Source organism: Ursus maritimus, unplaced genomic scaffold (genome assembly GCF_017311325.1).
Source record: "Ursus maritimus isolate PB19 unplaced genomic scaffold, ASM1731132v1 scaffold_23, whole genome shotgun sequence".
NCBI classification, from domain to species: Eukaryota; Metazoa; Chordata; class Mammalia; order Carnivora; family Ursidae; genus Ursus; species Ursus maritimus.
The window spans coordinates 38,833,857-38,836,642 of record NW_024424786.1 but is presented as its reverse complement, the minus strand read 5'-3'; positions in this window follow the sequence as shown (position 1 = coordinate 38,836,642).

Here is a 2,786-nt window from a genome sequence, read left to right as displayed (position 1 = left end):
GAAAACAATTTTGTTATTTCTGTGCTTCATAAAATACTTGATCACGAATATTTATGACTTTGTTTTGGCATTCCAGAATGAATATGATTACCAATTTTTGAGCACTAACTATGCATCAGTCATAATTGCCAAATACTTACATCTCATTTAACCCACAACAATTCAAATCATTTTGCAATAGATAATGAAATCAGTTCAAAGAGGTTAACTAACTCACCCAAGTTTGCACAGCTAGTAGGCATCGAAGCCAGAATTCAAAGCCAGGTGAGTCCGACCCCAAACCCTGTGGTTTTAACCACTCACACATGTCTGCATGTCACCTGCTTGTGGAAAACCACAAGGAAAGCTCAGCCTCCGGTCATACTACATGACTCAGTTCAGGGTGAGATGGCTGAAGTCAGGCCGTAATCAGTATTATCAATATTTAGCATTTTGAATGTCCACTGTTTTGATGATCCTGGTTATTTGAGAAGGAAACAACACTAACAACAAAACATATTTCTCATTTATAGGAGTAGCTATCTAAGCTGTGATTAATCCTAAAGTCTACCTATAATTTGTACTGTGTTGTTCTAAATGCCAAAAACTTCTACAAGGTATGGGGAAGGCTGATGTGCTGACACTGACTTTGATGAAATTAATTGAGATAGATGTAATGTCAGTGTTTGCTGGTCACTTCCTGACAGGATGGATTTCAGTGGATCTCTCCTGGGAGCCCTTAAAATAGAACAGCGTATTTTGTTTGAAAGCAAAAGTTAGGGACTTAATATTAAGGGAGCAAGAAAGAGTGAGCAGTGTTAGGTGTCTCATATCCCTTCTTTATTCATCCATTCAATAAATATTAGAGTTTCTACTATCTGCCTGGCATTGTATGAAGCACTGTGGATATAGCAGTAAATAAAAACAGACAAAAATTCCTATTCTAGTGGGAAGAGAAACAAAAAGATTATGTTTTACTGAAAACATGTCAGGGGTGCCTGGGTGGCTCAGTTGGTTAAATGTCTGCCTTCTGCTCAGGTCATGATCCCAGGGCCCTGGGATCTAGCCCTGAGTCTGGCTACCTGCTCAGTGGGGAGTCTGCTTCTCCCTCTGCCCCTCACTGCACTTGTGCTCTCTCTCAAATAAGTAAATAAATAAAAATAAAACAAAAGTCAGATGGTAAGAAGTCTAATGAAGTTGGATGGGGAAGGGGACTAGAGAATGCTGGGATGTGTGTGCAATTTTAAATTCCTATCCTGTGTGTTGAAATTGTGACAAGTCATTGGCCTTTGGCCCCTCTTCTTTCTGAGCATGGCAACATAATGACCAGGACTTGTGTCACATCCTGTGGGTCCTGCCTTCTGCACACCTAATGTGAAACCCCGGTATCCCCTTGCCCTGATGTTCGTGGCTAGTTAAGAAACTAGCTGGCCTGAGTAGACTAGATCTAATCTAGACTTAAATCTAAAGCCTAGAGGAGGGTATTCAAATAATCTTGAGAGTTTGGGGAGAATAAGAAAGCAGGGGAAAAGAAATCAAAACAGGATTTCTTTAGATAAGATTAGGCAGAATTATCTCTCTCTCTTCACCTCTGTCCTAATCACTCGGGAAGTAAGAACAAACAAACAAAAAAACGAACCAAAAAAAAAAAAAAAAAAAAAACAGCTCAAAGGCTTGGCAGGACCTAGAGGCAGCTGAAAGGAGGTTCTGGGTAGATTGTAATAGTTAAGGCAGAGACAGAAGCGGGGCGCCTTGCTGGCTAGGGGAGCATGCCGCTCTTGATCTCCCAGTGGTGAATTCGAGCCCCATGTTGGGTGTAGAAATTACTTAAAAACAAACAAACAAACTTTAAAAAGTTAGAGGCAGAAGAAAGTATAATAATTTGTCTAATGAATGAGGGAATGGTGATGCCAAGAGGTGGTGGTGGTGGGATGGATGCTTTAGCCTCCCTTGAGCTCCACCAGCTACTTATCTCCGATAACCGTCCCTGCCCCAACAAATCCAAAACAACAAGATTCTTCATAACTGACATTGTCTTAATCACATATGAAGTGTGAATAAAAGCATTTTCGGAGAACCTTGTTTTGTATTGATCTAACACACAGTTTAAGTAGGGTGTGCTTGCAAAAGTATCTTCAAAGCAAGCCCCTGTAAACCTGACATTTACAAAAGATGGCCATGGCTTAGGCTGGACAGAGCCTGTAGAAGGAGTTTCACTAGAAGTTCTTAGCTATCAGAGTGGTGGTGATTGTCCACCACCAGGCTGGGCCAGTCACGCGATTACGGGATGAAACTGATGATGGTGGTAATGAAGTCACGTCCTGCTCTCCTTGTGAAGTCAAAATCGTTAAAAAAACCAGTGACGCTCACGTCATCCAGGTTTGAGGCCTCCCTTTGGTCCTGAAACACAGAAACCGTCAAACGCGGCAGGTACGGGATAGCGGCCGGTAACAGCAAGTCCTCCGCCCCGGGGCGGGTCTCAAGACTAGGATCTCCGTCGGGTGGCTGGCGGGCCCGGGCCTGAGCCATCCCACCCCTCCCATCCCGTTAAAAAAACCAGTGACGCTCACGTCATCCAGGTTTGAGGCCTCCCTTTGGTCCTGAAACACAGAAACCGTCAAACGCGGCAGGTACGGGATAGCGGCCGGTAACAGCAAGTCCTCCGCCCCGGGGCGGGTCTCAAGACTAGGATCTCCGTCGGGTGGCTGGCGGGCCCGGGCCTGAGCCATCCCACCCCTCCCATCCCCGCATGGCCTGCTGGGAGTTGTAGTTCAGTCGTCGAAGGGACACCCCCCCCCCCCCCCCCC